The sequence below is a fragment of the Oryctolagus cuniculus genome, chromosome 13 (genome assembly GCF_051225735.1).
Source record: "Oryctolagus cuniculus isolate XC-2025 breed Fujian yellow rabbit chromosome 13, ASM5122573v1, whole genome shotgun sequence".
Taxonomy (NCBI): Eukaryota; Metazoa; Chordata; class Mammalia; order Lagomorpha; family Leporidae; genus Oryctolagus; species Oryctolagus cuniculus.
Window position 1 is genome coordinate 32,435,973 of NC_142879.1, and position 18,064 is coordinate 32,454,036.

Consider the following 18,064-nt stretch of genomic DNA (forward strand, 5'->3'; position numbering starts at 1 on the left):
GCCGGGTGGATGCCGTCAACTGCCAGGCAGTTTGGCTCAGTGCAAACACAATTCGTTCGCCCTGGAGCTGTGGCCACATGTGCGCCACTCGACCCAAAGCCAGTCTTCCTCAGCTTCCGGTCATCAGCTGCACCCGGGAGACGGGGCGGGGGGTCGGGCTGGTCCGAGACAAACGGAGAAGTGCGGGTTCATCACCGAGCCGGTGCGGCTCAGCTCGCGGGGCGCTCCCGCGTGAACCCCGCGGGGTCCAGTCCGCCTTCGCCCCGCTCCTTCCTCCGCGTCCGGTCCCGCACTTTCCCCAGCAGGAGGCCGCTCCCGCGCGGGGCCCTTTCTCCACTTCCACCCGCCCAAGCTGGGGATGCCGCCTCCGACACCCCTGTTTCAGGAGTTGGCCTGGGGGGCACCCCGACCGGGAGCTGCGTGGGTCACGCCAGAGCCCAGCTGCTGCCGCACTCCTTCCTCTCTCTTTTGGGGAGGTTCCGTGCTCACGGTGGTGCGGGGACCCAGAGCGGCCCCAGCCCGCGCCCCCGCGGGGCCACGGAGGGCGAAAGCGGCTTGGGACGGTGCCTGGCTTAGGGTACCGACTGCCGGGCCGCTCGGGCCTGTCCGCGTCCCGCCTGCGCACCCACGTCGTGTTGGGCCACCGGGGACTCCCTTTAATTGCCAAGCTCGACAGAAACCATTAGATCCAAACAAATCTCGCCTTGCCCCCCGCCCCCACTAATCGGCGAAACAAAAGACGTTAAGGAAAAGTAGGCGACTTCGCGGTGGGCTCTGCACTTGGAGGTGGGGGAGCGGGCGCGGCGCGGGGCGCGGAGGGCTGCGCGCGAGGCCGAGGAAGGGGCGGCGGGCGAGGGCCGGAGCAGGAAAGACAAACATCTGGGGATCGGGCCATATGCTGGCGCTTTGTCTTGTCCTTCAAAGTTCGGCTGCCCTTGAAGTGATTTGTCAGGCGGCCCACGGGTGACAGGGAGGATGTGCGGCGGGGGGCGGGGGCGAGGGGCGCGGGCGGGAGAGGGGGAAGCCGAGCCGGCGGGCGGCGAGCGCACGCGTCCCGCCCGCAGAGGGAGGGAGGAGGCCGGGCTCCGCCGAGGTGCGGGGCCCAGGGCTTTGCGGGAGGCGCCCGAGGCCGCGACGAAGCCGCGGCGGGGACAGGAGAGAGGGGAGAAGAATCGGGGGATCCAGAAAGAGAAAGTGGCTCTGTGCACCCCCGCCCCCGCCCGCAGCCCTTTCCCTTTCTTTTGCCCGCCATGGGCTGAACTGATTAGACTGTAATTAAGGCCATAAAGCCCTCGGATTATACACCTGTTTATTCACTAAAGTCGGGGTCTCATCAAGCAAATTAGCTGCTTCCAGGCTCCACGTTGGGCCTTGAGCTCGCCTGATTAATGAAGTTTATTGGGAGCTGTTAAAAGCATTAACTGGAGAAAATCTCAGCAATTCGTCATATTTAAGGGATGGAAATTAAATCTTGCTATGCAAATGAGAAAAAAAATTTGAACCGTCTTGAAGGGGGTTACTATCGGCATATTATTTCTCTTTGAAATTTTGTTCAGGAAGTTAGGCTTACAACGTGAAGCATGATTTGGATTTCAAAGTTGTCAAATATATGCAATCTCACCTTATTTGCCATTATGGTGGAGAATGAGAAAAGGAAACAGAAGGAAATTTCTGTATACTGTTATTCTGAATGCAAAGAGAATTTTGAATAACCCATCACAAAGCCAACGCTCACAGGAAACCCAGTTTCTAAAATTGAAGTTACTGTACCCAGCACAGAAAGAGATCCGGGAGAAGTCTCTCAAGGGGCTTAATACTTGGGGGAGGGATGAAATCAACAACTAACTAAGAGGAAAATTAATTAAGTGCCCCTAATAAGGAGATGTGAAAATGACAGAAAAAGTAGAGTGGCATGAAAAGCACCCAGATATATCAATATCCATCTGCACTGGCTGTAAAAACAAATGTGTTTGTACCCCTTGTTTGTAATCATAATCACGGGAGTTCTTTGGACAGGTCCAGGAAGGTGTGATTAAGAACATAAGGGAAGTTGGGGGAGGGGGTGGGATAACCAAGTGGAAAGAGGAAATGGAGTGCAAATTGAGGACACCATCCAGAATGTGCGAAGTACCTGTTTACCCTAGGTGCTGCGGTTCTATCGCCGCCACACAAATGTTTATTAATGGTTGCAATTATGGAAGTGAAGGGAGAGTGAGTTCAGTATATTAGTTATTCCTGAGAAGAAGGAAATCTTCTCAAGAGTAACAAAACTCCATGTATAGGTGCCTTCTGTGTCCACATTATAACACCCTAATGAAGAAATTATCTGGGGCCATGAGAAGCTTATTAGAATGCAAATGTTTCCAGGTTTATTTTAAAATCCTTTCTATTATTTTTTCTAGTGACATTTTAAGTATGGCTATAGTTTGAAATGTCTGATTAATATATATTAAGCTTGTACATCTCGTGATTTCTGTAAAATGTATAGAACAGGAGTGTATCTAAAGTCTAAACTGTGTAGACTAAAAGGGACAGGCTTAGATGACAGAAAATTAAGTCAGTTTTAAGACAGTTTCTTTTGTAGATGAAGTTTTAAATTACTTGTCAGATTTGTAGTTATTCTCACTGGTATTGCCCTTCAGAATTGATTTTCTAGTTAATTCTAACTTTTTTATTTTTCAAGCATTGAAGTTTACTAATTTTGCTGACCTTACTGAGGATACTTGTGGTTGGCTAAGGAAAGTTAACAGTTATCATTTACCTTAACATTTCTGTTTTAAATTTCCAAATTTTTTTTCAATTTACAACTCCCTCTCCTTTGGTGGGTGTAACACAACTTTATGAAACAAAAAAATACAAATACAAAGTCTGGAAAATTCAGTAACACCACCCACAATCGTGGATAGCCTTGGAAAATAATCATTTTGTCTTAATCTTGAAAAACATTTAAATAATTTGTCCATGATTTCTTAAAAACTCTAATATAACCTAAACTTGAACCATAACACCCTTTTTGTTTCTATTAAATATTCTATTACATAAGAATTATAGTATTTTGTAACAAATGAACTGTAAGTATTTTATTTAACTATGAAAATAAAATAATTCTTTAAAATAGTTTTAGTTAATGACTAAAAATTCCTGATAAATGCATTTGATACTATCCTTTGGACTGCTTTATTCAGAACACATCTTACACCAGTATTCTAAGCATTGAGGGGTTATTCAGTAAGAAGAACATATGTGTAAATGTAGTTCAGGCAGATGCAAGTTTAAAACCCAACTCCCCTACAAATTTGAAGTAACTAAGACAAAACAAGTCTCTTTTGTCTGAAAATTGAACATTTATTAGGATTTTTGCTTTACTTGTAACATTTAATTTAAACATAAATGGTAGAAGAGAGTTAAGTGAAAATAAATTTTGCTGTAAACATAATTTAGGAAATATTTTGTGCCTCACATTGTTAAGATCAAAACATTTAAAATGATATTAGACTGATCTTAGAAGACTTATCAGGGCATTGTATATCTGACAGTTTAAAATATGGATATTTTTGTACAAAGACAGTTTGCCTTTAAAGTGTACGGTCATGTGGAGTGGGATTCTGAGCTACTAACTACCAGTTATTGTCATTTGTATTTCTGATCTCTAGAGTGGTATGGATAAAGAAGGTCAAAATGATCCCCGATGAAAAGAAATTTTTAAAACGTTTGGAAAAGTTAATGAATTAGATTTCCCTGCACTTGAAGATATTAGGAGTGGGAGATCAAGACTCCCATCAGCCAAATCAAGAATATTCACAGTTGATGGGTAACTCCAAGTTTCTTTTTTCCCACCAGAGAAACAGCCTTCCATAGCTAAGAGCTGGTAAGTCATCGAAATGATTATGTTAGCTTAAAGAGTATGTTTCACAAGTAATAAACTTTAAGTGCACTCAACATAATTTCTGTTGTATTTATTTCATGTAGCTCTTCATAAATGTTTGAAAATGCTTCTTGTAAGATTATCCCCTTTATTTTCTGAAGCATGTTTTCTACCGTGGTTAAAATCACAATGCTGATATACTATAATTATATTTTGCAATAATAAAAAAATTTCAACGAAAAGAATAAAGAGATGTGTAACACTCCCCTTACTTCTTTAATAGCTTTAAATGATTTATGAAATTAAAATGCTACTTTAGTTTGCCTTTCATGACCACTACTTCACCAGTTATTCTCCATCTTCTTAAATGTTCAAAATATTAGAATATAAAAAGAACTCACTCCAGGTGTTATTTAGGAAGTACTGCAGTTTTATTAAAGTTTCCAAATTATGGAAAACATACCAATGCAAAATTAATATGATCAATTGGTTTTAAGAATTTTTTCATTTATTTTCCCAGAACAGGTATATGAAATAAAGAAATAGGATATCTGCCTTTAACGATAAGGATGCATGCCCATGTATTCAGCACGTGTGCTTAATATGCTGCTTTTTTATGTTTTGAGTTCTTAGGATAGCTCCTTTGTGGAAACTGACTTTCTTTTTAGAATTTATAGTACAAAAGTGTGTTTGGCCACTGTAATATTATTAAATTATTAATTGGAAAAATATATAAAGATCATATGGTTGATATTATTTTCATTCTCAACTATGCAAATATTGCTCAAAATGAAATATTTCATTATTTTATATTTCCAGGGCAACCTTTTGACTCTAGAAAGGGCAGTCACAGGAATTTATTTTGATACATGATTTGACCTAATTCTTTCATGTGTTGCAGAAATCCAGTGGGGGTAGAGGGAGCCTTTATTTTTTTTTTCTTTGATGTAAGTCTAAATTGCAACAGCTAAAATGCCTTCCCATAATTGTAATGAGATCAGTGGGTTCTAAGTATGGAATGAATCAATTATTGTAAGCAGAGCCCCTGCGTAAATCACGGAATGCCACACCAACCTCGGGATTATACAATGAATCTTTGACAAGCATTCAAGGTTTCAGCATAGTCTCAATAATGAGGATGAAGTACCTACTATCAAATGAAAGCAGAGTTGTATTCGCTTCCTAAGGCATGTGTGCATATTCCTCAAAGAGATCAGAATGAAGTTTTTTTTTTTTTTAATTAAGGACATCTAGCAGAATTAAAGGCAAAAAGTGATGATAAATATGTTCAGGTGATGTTAGAAGGAGAAAGATTTCAAAAGCACATATAATAAAATGAGTAAGCAATAATTATATTAACACTGAAAAATAACCAAGTATTTCTATTTTTATTTTAATAAAACTTTTAAAACCAACCACAGTGAAAATATTATCATAAAAGAATCACAACTACCCACTGCTAGTCTTAGAAATTCTTGGGATTTGATATTTTTCAACTGGAAAGAACAATAGAACTTAAAGTTTTAACAGAAGTGAAGACAGAGAACAATGTCAATTGCATTATTTTTGATCCACTGCCAAGAAGCAAGCAGATTAAAAGGGAAGGGAGCTGGGATTTAAATAAGAGAGTTCCCTGGTGCACACATTCCAACATTCTCTGCTTTTCTTTCTTTTCCTTTCCTTTCTTTAAAGATAACTGTCTCATGTTAATTCACTGTAACTAATTGTTTAGTAACTTTACAATTGCTCTTATAAATGGTGGGTCAGAAGCAGAAATAATAGTAGCATGCTTGCAATTCCTTACCAACTTACTAAAAGATTTTAATGCTTATGATAGGGTTTAGATGTTTTTAAAAACACATTTTGAGTGATCCAAACAGAATATGCTTTGTCCTGGCTTATCCTATTCCAGTGACATACTTCTTGAGATTACTTAGGTTCAGCATTATATAGAATCAGATATTAACTAATCTACTTAATGTTAAACTTAAAATCTTATTATGCATAAAAACAGTAACAACCAAATCCTTCCATTATTTTCACATATTGCTTCATATACCATAGTTTTGTTAATGCATTTCAGGGTTACACACAGGGTAATAAGCATTCTTTGAGAACATGCAATAAAGTATTACATAATTAATTCAATATTCAGAACACCTTATATATCTCCATGAAAGACTAAACTTGTATTTTAGGAACATGACAAATCAAAGAAAGTATTGTACTCTGATTTTTATTTTTTTCTGGTTCAAGTTATGTTAGATAAAGGTTAATAAATTGCTTCTCAAATGAGAAAATTAAGAAGTTTGACATAGCCATTGCAGACATTTGTGAGAAAACAACATCTATGTAGAATATTTTATGTGAAAAATACTAGTTTCACACGTTTTTTTATTTTGCTGAAATCAAAAATAAACTAATTGAAGAAATTTAAATTATACTTTTTTCTAAATTTTGTTTCAACATAGCCTTTTTGACATGTATGCCATTTTTATTTCCAAAGGCAGTTTCAATGTGCATGTATAAAGGTAAAGAGGTATCTCAAAGTACATGAAAGCACTTGAGTGAACTGGAATTTGGAATACTGTAATTAGAAGCTGTAAATAGATGCCTGAAACAGCTAACACCATTGTATTTGAATTCATATGCAAAGGTGAGTTTTTGTAAGCTCGGTTCTGGAAATTAAAGAGACAGATGATATCAGAATAGTGAATATTTACAAATAAAAAGATAATGGTGTCTGCTGTACAATGAAGGAATTTAAATTTGCAGTGAATGTCTGACATCTGGTGGCCAAATATGGGAGCATCGGAAGAGGAAGAGGCTATGGTAAAACCCATCTGGCTTTTATAAGATAAAAACCGAATTAAAAATTATAAGAGAGGCTGACGTTGTGGCACAGCCATTGACGCTGCCTCTTGGGGTACCCCCTTCCCATATTGGAGTGTGGTTGGAGTCCCAGATGCTCTGCTTCCATCCAGCATTCCTGCTAATGTGCCCAGGAGCAGTAGGTGATGGCGCCAAGGCTTGGGTCTGGACATCCAAATGAGACACCTGGATGAATTTTTGGGCCCTTTGTTTCACCCTGACTCAGCCCTGGCTGTTGCGGGCATTTGGGGAGTGAACCAGTAGATGGAAGATATTTTCCTGTATTGCCCTGCCTTTCAAGCAAATAGGAAAAAAAAGATTACAAGAAATTCTTTTGTTTTGTCTACATTTTAAACATTTTACATGAAAGTATCACTTTTTCTTAGTGATTTTTCCATGAGTCCTTTTTATATTTATATATTGTTTATGTTAAAGCTATTTTCTGAAGATCAAAATATTGATCAGCAGATGTTTTTCAAATAGTAATGGATATACGGTTAGAAATGTTAATACTAAAATCATTGAAAATCAATTTTATATGTGCTCTTGGAATCAAAATGAAACTTTCCTAAATCTTCCCAATGAAAAATGAAAACATAAAAAAATCCATAAGGAAATTTAGCCATTATCAGTAAAGAGCAAGAATAACAATGAAAGACTTTAAACCTTTAAACTGAAAGATAATCCTAGTTCCTGATAAATATTGAAAATGTAATTCACAGAACAAAACTATTGACATGAAATTATTCTCTTAACCCATAATACTACATTTAATTAAAATGATCTAAAAGAATGAGAAAGTTGATATGGCAAACTGTGTTCTACAATGGAATCTGTTTATACTGGCTACAATTGGTCTTGCATAAATTATGCAGTAAATAAATTACAATGTCAATTTTAAAAATGAAATTAGTAACAATAATTATTGCAAAATACTTTTTCAAGATAGTTAATATTATTTTCACATGTTCCTCAAATACTTTCTAAAAATATTACCATATAACAGAAAGCTTTTCATTATACCTTTAAATTTCAAGATACAAAACCAGAAAGGAATGTGCAATCTGATATCTCCGACATATTCAAACTAAAGTGATGTAGCCAAAGGGTAAGACTTTTACATGATTTATGTTCCCTAAAAGATTTGGCCAAACAGTGAGACAATTGTTGGTAGTTATAAAAACATGTACTGGCAATTTTCTTGAATTTCTGTTTTGCTTAGTGTTTGTAGGCAGAAGCTTAGAGCTAACTTTGTTGTCACTGGTTGTGGCTCTTTGATGTCTTCATCCAAGAGGCAGTGTGACACTCAGCCATAGAGAATGTTGCCAGTGTGGAAAAGGTTCCTGTCAGTATAGCATTTCATAAAGCCTTCTCCAGTGGCAGATGTGCAGTGGTATCTTAACATCAACTTCTGGTTGTCCCTTTTCTCCCTGGAGTTTTAAACTGAACTCCTGTAAGGGATGATGGTTATCCTGGCTTGGTTATTGGTCTGCCACATTTATGCCATTTGTGTAGTACAGGAAGTTGAATTCATAATGCATTGTGAATTCCCTAAAGCACTTTCCAGAGGCCGTTTCAGATGGTCAGGGATACTCAGAAAAGAGGGTGAGAGGAATCCCCCCGCCCTCATACCACTGCAATCAAAGACATAAAACTGTTCCTATTGATTTATTCATGAAAGTTGATCATCTTTTTACATATTGGAAAGAGTTTTAAATTACTTTGTTCTTACTGTCCATATTAATATAAGAATGCTTATCAAATAATAGGCATAGATTCAGAAAAAAATTTTATTCCTATATTGAACAATTATTGATGTTGTTATTTTATATATCAACACTCTCCAAACGCTTTGAAGATAGAATTTTTTCTTAGCAGAGACTTATAAGTAATGCAACATAATTTCAAAGCATTTAGAATAAAAACAACTCTGTAAGTCCATTCATAAATGTGTTCATCTTCCCCAGAAAAGGAGCCAACTTTTCTTTCTCATAAAAATGAACATACTTGAGTTCCAGAGTATACTTGCTGAAGGCTCTTTAGATGAGCAAATGTGTTTTTCCTTCATCTCACCCTTCCTGGCCTGCTGTTGAGCTCCTTGCTATTTGCACAAGTCTGAAGGATGAAAGGATCTCATCTCTGGTTTCTCAGTGTCTAGTACATGGTAGGATATCAACAAATTTTTTAATGAATAAATCATGCACAAAGTCAAACATTATTTTTTCTTTCCCCCGAGTATAAGTACTGAAATTTACTAAATGAGAACACAAAATTGCAATATGTGTGATTGAGAAAATAGTAAGATAAATTATTACAACACATAGGTACATTATGTGTGAAGACTTTGAAGGCTGTTTTCTTTGAACAACAACAAAAAGAGAGCAAAAGATGAGATTTGTACATCACAAACCTTTACAATTAAGCAATCCTTGGGGCCCATGTTGCAGGAGTAGGTACATGAAATAGGTAACATTTTATCTGTTAATATCTGCATTGATAATGTTTATACAGTGAGATGCCATCTGCTGCTTGAACATTTGCACATATTAATGGGCCCTGAGCTTGCAATGATATATTTTACATGCAGGAGCATGTCAGAAATTTGTAACAGATCAACTTTGTGGGTCCATAATAGGCATTCCATTATCATGTTAACCATAATGCGAACATTTGGTTTGCTGATGTTTTTACTGTAAAATTATATATTTTTAGAGTCCTCTTAATTTCCACATCTTCCCTGATGACTCCCAACCATGTTATTTGTTCCCCTTTGATTCTATCTTACAATAGTCACTCTCTAGCCTCTCATTTGCTATTCACAACTGTGTTTTACTGTTTGACTATTTACTAAGGACCCCATTGTCTTTCCCAAACAGTTGTTTCTTCTCCAGATGAGGGAGTGTGGCTCCCCTCTGGCATTCACATACTACACACAACCAGCGTTTCAGGGGTAATGTTAACTGTGAAGTGCCAGCACTGCATATGCCCTGGATGTTTGTTTCTGCAGAAATGCTACCAGAATAGAACAGAGATTATATTATATAGAAAAGATTTTCTTGTTTGCAGGTTCATCTAATGTGGTCCAGTCCAACAACATTCACTATTTGTACATTAATGTATTTTTTCATAGTACTAATAGCTATCTAAAATAACTTTTTTGTTCTTTGGATTGTTTTTACTTCCTTGTCATCTATATGCCTCACGAGCATCTAAACTCCATGAGGACAGGCGCCTTTCTGCTTTGTGCTTGGTTTTGCCTGCAAGGGCTAAAAGTTTGTCTCTCTACAAGAGGTGCTTAATAAGTTCTAATTTTCCCTTTATAGAGAATTGATATCTTACTAAGATTAGATTCATAGTGTTATAAAAGAATTTAGAGTCTATTTGTTCTCACTGTCTATGCAGAGCAAGAATCTACTGTATAATATGCCTGTGAGATACTCCGGTGGGTTCTGCTTATATCCTCATGATATGAAGGTCATCATGTATTGCAGCAACCAGAGCCACTTTGGGAAAGCTAGTGTTTTTAGAGAGGTCTTTCTTATGATGACTCAATGCCTGGCTTGCTGAGACATGCACAAGTTCTCCTTTTGCTCTACGGACCTATAAAAACAAGTCAATTTCTACATAATTGCTCTTCCAATACGTTCATGCACGCACACACACACACACACACACACACTTATTTTCCTTTTTGAATAAAACATTGCTGACATTGCTCGTTCACTCTGCTAGGTGTGCCAGACAGAAACAATCCCTGCTTTCATGTCCACATAGTCAAATGGGAGAGACAGATAATTAAACACATTATGTTCATAACACATGTTAAGCACAATGCTTGAATAAGAAGTACAAGATCAAAAAGGACCAATGTAAAATCTGGTTCAGAAGAGAGGCAGCCCCAAGTTGTGCTGAGTCTAAAACAGATGTGCAATGTCACACCCTTCTGCCTGCTTGTCCTTCCTTCCTCCCAGCCTAAAGAGGTTCATTACTTAGAGGCTAATTTTGAAATTAAATTTGTGAGTTTTTCTCAATGTGGTAACAGTCTGGCCTTAACAGAGTCCCAGGCATGGAGAGAATTAACTAAAAGAAGAGTTTACATTTGGTTTACTTAAAAATAAGATAAGATATTATCATAAGCTGCTAAGACATCATTGTGTCCTAATTTTATTTGTTCTCTTGGAAACTAGATTGACTTTCTAGATAAAGCTTCATATTTTTTCTTGTAAAATATAATGTTATTATTATGAAGAAATATTGTGTAGTTTTAGAACTTGCATATTTGCAATGTGTGCATTGGATTGGATATTGCAAAAATTCTCTTTATATACATTTAGATCATTAATCAAATGACTAGTTTCTTGTACTAAATAATACATGTCATCAATCATATCATATAAAGTTATTGATCATAAAATTTTAAATGGAGATGCTTACATGCTATGATGTATGCTTGTAACTAGACAATCAGTTTGCAGGGTGAAAACTGCATCTAAAATATTTACTATTTATTATTCAAATATTACTATTTTCTTCCTTTTTTTCTCTTAGTTCTTTCCTTTGATCTTAACTTTTTTTTTTAGAAACATGCCTGCTGCTGCTTATCACTCACATTGAGACACATCATTCTCTTCATATTCTTTCAATTCAAACTCATGGTCTCGTATACCATTATTTTTAGCTCTCACTTTCTCAACTGAACTGATTGCTTGTGATGGAAAGAAAGTGATCCTGGAATTGTATGGGGAGAATCATTTCTTCTCCTGAGTAATGTGCACCTTGGCACACTCCCTAGACTTTAGACATACAGAGAAAAAGGCAAATTAGCCTAAAAGGATCATGGAAATTCAAGAATCAAGAATTAAAAAGCCACAATATTAATAGTCACAACAGATTGCATTTTCCAAAGATGGCTGCCATGTTGTTTCTTGACCCATTTTGTGCAACTTTGCCGCTCCTGATTAAAATGGAGGATAATTCTCTTCCTCTTGACTCTGGAAAGGCAATAATATGAGGCAGGCATTAGAGATGTTTAATGACTTCTGGGCTAGATCCTAAAAGGAAATGTACCTTCTGCCTGGCTCACTTCTGTCTAGAAGCCCTCAGCTGCTGCTTAAGAACTTGATAACTGGAGGCCACCCTGAGGTGAGGAAAGTCACTTTAGCCTCTGAGAGTCACTGGAGAGGTCCTGACGCCATGGGAGGAAAGTGAGATGCAACATTGGTCTCTAGCAGAATGTTGCCTCAGCCCATGCCCTGCCCCTCTTTTGGGACCAGTCACCATCTCACTGCAGTCACAGACCCATATCCAAAATCAACCCAGTTAGCCCTCCCCAAATTCCTGAACCACAAGAACCATAAAGCATAATAAAACAGATGTAGTTCTAAGCCATTATATTTTGTGGTCATTTGTTACGCAGTGATAGATAACAGGAACAACAACTTTCAGAAAATTGGTACTGAAATGAACACTGATTCCAGGATTCCTGTGCATACCAAAATCCACAGATGCTTAAGTGCCTTACACAGAATTGTGTAGAATTTGCATTTAACCCATGCAATCCTCCTGTGCACATTAAATTGTCTCTAAATTATACAATATAAGTGCTATGTCAATAGTTGTTATACTGTGTTGTTTCAGGAACAATGGCAACAAAAGTTTGTCCATGTGAAGTTCATTTACAACCATTTTTCTGGATATTTTTAATCTTTGGTTGGTTGCATCTCCTCAATGTGGAATCCACAGATACAGAAGGATGGCTATACTTAGTTTACCATGTTTTACAAAATACTGTTAAATTTTTACAAAATGCATATTCTATTCATTCAATCTCTTAAAAATAAATATCTATCTTCATTAAAGCTGCCAACAGATTTTTATGGTTTTGTTTTGCAATGGTACATAGTCAAATGGAGCATGTTAAATCTTTTTAAATGTACTGCTAAAAAATGTGAAAATTTCTGATTTAAATGGTATGTATCAATTAAGATTATTTTCGCAGCAAATAACAGAAGCCCCTAAATGAAAGCCTTCAACAAAGAAATAGTATCTGAAGAAATTCATAAATCAGAACTCCAGAGGGATAGTTTGAACTCTTAGAGTCTTATAGATCTGCCTTATTTGTAAATTGACTTCATCCTTATTGTGGTAGTAATGCGGTTGCTGTCATACTTCTTCCAGACACAGCAACATCCAGAAGGAACCATCCCTTGCAACAAATTCTTATTTTGAAAGAAAAACTCTTTTGCATTTAAAATTCACTCATCAGATAGTTGTACAGCACCTGATGAATGCCATGTAATATTCTAAATGCTTGCTTTGCAGCTATGAGCAAAACAGACCTCCGCTTATACCTCGCTGGATGTAAATGTGTTACATGGCACCCTATAGCCACTCAGTGGAAAGAAGAACAAACTGCTATGATTGATTGAGACCAATTCAAGATATTCCAAGGAAAGAAGATCACCTTCCTCCAAGTCATGTAGGGGAGGAATGGTTATTTGAAATAATTGGAGTTTTTCCTGTAATGATTCAGTGAGGAAAGTATATTTGGTAGATAGCCAACAGTGTCTGCCTAAAAAACTTCCAAGAATATGTGGTTTTTTGGTTTGTGAAAACTAGATAGTAATTTAGAAGTATTTGGGTCAAATAACAAAGATCTTTTTATATATACATATATTTGCATAATTTTATAACTATATGAAAATATTCAAAACTATATGTAAAAAGTCTGCATGTTCAAAAAGACCAGACAGCATGTCAAAATGCAAGTAATACATTGCCTATAATTTGGGTAATGGAACCATTTGTGTATTTGATTGTTTGGCTTATTTTCCCAGTGCCCTCTAAGTTTTCTTTAATGAGCTTATTCTTCTTTAAATAAAAAAAATTAATTCTTGTCAACTGTGTCCAGATATATTATCTACTACCTAGTTCAAATCAAATAAGACAAATTTATGGAGCCTGAAGTTCCCCAGTCTCAGATCAAATCAATGACACCTTTATTATTTGCAACTCAACTAAGAGACATGCAGTTTTAAATACAGGAAAAGAACTGCCTTGCCCTAAGTCTTTACATACATGAGTAGAAATGCATGACATTTTAGAATTCAAATAGTAATCAGATTAAGGTAAGTATAACTTTACTAAGTATATATCCTTACAACTATATTTGGTTTTGGTTAATGATAATATAACTTGGGCTTGTATTAATTATGATTTATCAGAAAATCTATTTTGTAGGCTAAGGAGAATTCTCCAGTCATCATCAATATTTTGATATGCAGGGATCTTAGTAAAGTCAGGCCTGAAAATAAGTGATACAAAGTCTTTCCTCATTTTTCTTTGGTTTCATGTTTTAATGAGGACTCATGTTTGAGGGGCTAGTTATGAACACAAGTCATTGAAAGACACACATTCTTTTGGAAAGGAAAAACTGTTAACTTGAAAGAGAGCAAGTCTGCTCTCTGCCACTTTAATCATGCAGTGAACAAAATACCTGAGAAGTGTTAAAAAATAAATAAAGCCTAGTGCATCCTACTTTTTGCATTGCAATTCACAAGTGACCCGAATCTAGCCTCTTTTTGCTAATAATACAGCATCCCAATTTTCATTAACAGGGCTCAACTTAAAACTTTGAAGAAGTAGTTATGGAAGATGCCACATTGCAGTTATTTTCTTTTTAACGGTGATGGCATAGAAAGCTGCAGAGAGAGAACTCTCATGATAAATGTAAATTGATAATCACTTGCAGGCATCTAAAGGACAGAAGCCACGGGCATTATGTAGTGATGCGTGAGATGTTGACCTCTCAAACTGTTTGCAGGATACTGTGAGTACTGCTTTTTCCTATCAGTTTGACACCTCAGCAGCTCAGAGCTGATAGGATTCTTCATCAATCACCTTGATCACAATGGCTGTATGGACAGGGGATTTAAGAGAGCTGATCTGTTCTGTCACTGTGGGCTGTGTGAAGAACAGTCCTCTTTTTTTTTTCTTCCTTTCTTTTCTTTAGGCCATCTCATCCATCAACCGAACTACACAACAATTGAGACCTAAAACTAAAAAACACATATAATGACACTTGGCTAAGTGATTGGGCACTGCCAAATCCACAAGGAATCAGAGTAAACATTCAGTTGGGTTTAGAGAAACATCCCACCAGTTAAACGTTCGTGCAAACACACCGGTGTTTGCCGCCATGTCGTGTGAAACCACAGTCTACTACAATAGACATTTTAAATATCCAATGTCACTGGTTACATCTGTAAAATTAAATTAGGGACTTTGCAACCTCTGAATAAATGCAATTTTGAACAAATAAAAAGTTACATTCTTAGGGAAAAAAATGCAGAATATAAAGCTTCAGGCAAGAAAGTTGCAAAATGTGGTCCAGAGGCAGGCGTTTGTGGTCTACAGGTTAAAATCAAATGTAAGGAGGAGATGGATGCACCAGCCTGGGATGAGGGATGCATCCAGAGAAAATGGACTGAGAGCTTCAGCCAACGCTAAGGGTAGCCACATATCTCTGAAAGCTGTGACACCTTGGAGGTCGTACCTCCCTCTGAATTTAAAGGTGCCTTATTTTGTCTTTTACATCAGTGAATATGATTAAATTCTTGCTGTTGTGCTAAATTTCCAAGATTGTAAAAAGTCTGGGGAATTAAAAAGGTCACTGCAGTATTTCATTTCACTAGCAAATCAGTGGAATAATGTTGTAGGAAGACATAGGATATTACTCAAGAAGAGGGCCTGTGTCCATATTCTGGAATGTTTGAATGGGAAAATCCAGGTAGAAAAAACATAATCCCTTTAAGTGTGTAGGTATAAAATTGGATTTTTTAGCATGTGATATCCTGCAGTCAAGAAAACTGGGATATCATTGCAGTAGCAAGCAAACAAAGGAACAGATTCTGATCACTTAATATGAAGATTTGCCAGGAATTAGTTGTCATCTCTAGCTTTCTGTGAATATCTGAACTTGTTCATAAATTGGAGATGTTGATTCTACACCTTAGCCCCTTAAAGTAACTATAATATAAATTGTCTTTTTTATGATTTATTTATTTGAAAGGCATAATGACAGACAGAAGGAGTCATCCACTGCTTCCTCTTCAAAGGCCTGCAACAGTCACTGCTAGTCCAGACAGAAGTCAGGATCCAGGAATTCCAATCTGATCTCCTACATGAGCAGCAGGGACCCAAGCACTTGGGTCATCCTTCACTGCCTTCATAGACACATTAGCTGAGAGCTGGACTAGAAGCGGAGCAACCTAGGTTTGAATCAATGCTGTGAGATGCAATGTGGGCATCTCAAGCAGAGGCTTGACCTGTTGCACCACAATGCCCCCTCAGTCCACCCCATTTTAATATAATACCACTGCTTTACACAACTAGAGTAAAACTTTAGATTTAAATAGAAAATTAATCAGTTGAGAATTCAAGAAATAACAGGTACATGACTAAGTCTGCGTATACATAATATGCTGAATTCATAGGATGAAAAAATATTCATACAGGCCTATAATAAAAACAATGGTAATGCACATAAATGTATATGATCTTTCAGTTCTGTTAAGAATCCAGTTAGCAGTATGATACTGGGATATTTTCAAATTCAAGTAATTTCAAGGGCAGAATCGTAATCAGATTCATTCAAAAGAACTGCTTAAATTTCACCCTAATTTACTGTCTGCACAAAATAAAACATCAATATAGAACATTGCCAAAATAAGCTAGTATTCATGATATTTGATACATAAAACATGAAAAGATTATAGGTTTTTTATTTGAATTTTGTATAGGACTTTTAGGTTCTCTCAGGGTGAAGAGGTGTTTTGCTAGAAACATTTGTTTAGCTCATAAAGTGTATGAGATAAATGCTTTCTTTACATGCATGTCCTCATTTAATTTTTCAAAAATCCTATGAGGCAATGTGATTATTCCCTGGTATTATTTGAGAAGTATTTTTCTCTCCAAACTCATTCAGACATTTAAGTTCCAAGCTCTTATATTAATGGTTAATGGATTAATTCTAATGGTTGATGGATTAAGTGTAGAGATTTGACCTAATTACAGTTTCTGGATGTGGAACTTGTGGGAAATCTTTAATTCATTGAAGGCTTGGCTTTAGAAGATAGTTCTTATGATAGGACTGGTTTTATAAGATGGACTTGTTACCTGTGTCTCTCTGGTCACCAAGTAGTTCTCCCTTTATTCACCCAGTGGTTGTCCTCCACAATCGCCTAACCTCACCAGATGCTTGAACTGATAGGGCTGACTGATCTTGGACTGGGAACCTCCAAAACTTCACCAAAGTAAACCTCCTCTCCTTGGTATCTCATCTGAGATATTTTCATTATAGTGATGAATAATTGACTAATTCAGCCCCATTTTGCAGATTAGGAAACTGAGGAACAGAGAAAACAAGCAACTTGGGTGAAATATATGATATAATTGGAATATGAACTTACAACCCAAGGACTTACTTGTGGTTGTATTCTGTAAGAAACAGTTCAACCCAGAAACCATAACGTACTTGATTCAGTAAATTCTACCTTCCTTGCTGATACAATAGTTTGATGACATACATATTATCAACTTGTAGACTCATTGGAAATTTTTTAGTTTTTTTTCCCCAAATGCCTAAATCATGACTGTAACCTCCTAACAGATCTCTCTAATTCCAGGCTGTTGGGTAGTGGAGAACAGTCCTTTGGGAGCTTATAGCTCAGGTTGTTGTGGGAAACTATCTTTTTTTAAAGGCCTATTTATTTATTTGAAAGGCAGAGAGACAGAGAGAGAGATCTTCCATCTGCTGGTTCACTCCTCCAAGAGGCCAAGGGATGAGCCAGGCCGAAGCCAGGAGCCAGGAGCCAGGAGCCAGGAGCATCTTCCAGGACTCCCATGTGAGTGCAGGGGCCCAAGCACTTGGGCCATCTTCCACTGTTTTCCCAAGCCACTAGCAGGGAGTTGGATCGGAAATGGAGCAGCCAGGACACAAACCAGTACCCATATGGGATGCCGACATTGCAGGCAGCTGCTTTACTTGCTAAGCTGCAATGCTGGCCCAAGAAGCTTTTAATCTTTTAATTAATTACAACATCAAATTTTGACTATTGAAGAATATATACTCATATTAACTCTTCTGCTTAATATTACTTTTTTGACTAAAGCTTTAAATCAAAATTACTCAACCAGGTTAAAAAAATAGTCTAAATATTGCAAATGACTGTAAATTTTTTATAGTGTCATCACCAATAACATTATTCAATACTCATTGAATGAATAACATAAGAAATTATATGAAAAAGAAGCTGATGGCACAGTTTT

The 18,064-nt window shown here is 37.1% G+C and overlaps 1 long non-coding RNA gene across 1 annotated transcript; it reads left to right on the forward strand.

Annotated features, from left to right (window-relative positions):
* The first annotated feature begins 322 nt into the window (after positions 1 to 322).
* LOC149122533 (uncharacterized) lies at positions 323 to 13,636 on the forward strand. Its single transcript, XR_016219310.1, has 3 exons — positions 323 to 786; positions 3,654 to 3,868; positions 13,058 to 13,636. It is a non-coding gene; the product is annotated as an uncharacterized LOC149122533 (long non-coding RNA).
* The last annotated feature ends 4,428 nt before the right edge of the window (positions 13,637 to 18,064 follow it).